Genomic DNA, 442 nt, shown 5'->3' with positions numbered 1-442 from the left:
TAACAAAAACTCAATTAAAACCAAACCCAGACACAAAAAAATCAAGGTCCCAGAAATTTAGTGCAAGAACAGTATTCTAAAAGCCACTAGAGAAAAGAAACAGGTCACATTTAAAGGAAAACAAATCAGGATAACTGCAGGTTCCTCTTCACAAAACATCAAGTCAAGAATGTTATGGAGCAAAGTTACTTCAAATCTTGCAAGAAAACAAATTCCAACCCAGACTGATATATCCTATAAAGCTCTCTTTCAAGTTTAATGGAGAAGTGAAATGTTCCCATGACAAACAATGACTAAAGAATTTCATGATGACAAAGTCAACCCTGCACAGACTAATAAAAGATATTCTATTTTTTTCCTGTTCAATTCTTTGGGGTTTTTAAAATAATTTTATTGAGAAACAAACAGCAATGAGACAGTTTCAAAACTGATTACTAGCACA

This window comes from Octodon degus, unplaced genomic scaffold (genome assembly GCF_000260255.1).
Source record: "Octodon degus isolate 3935 unplaced genomic scaffold, OctDeg1.0 scaffold00011, whole genome shotgun sequence".
Classification (NCBI taxonomy): domain Eukaryota; kingdom Metazoa; phylum Chordata; class Mammalia; order Rodentia; family Octodontidae; genus Octodon; species Octodon degus.
This window is presented reverse-complemented; position numbering follows the sequence as displayed.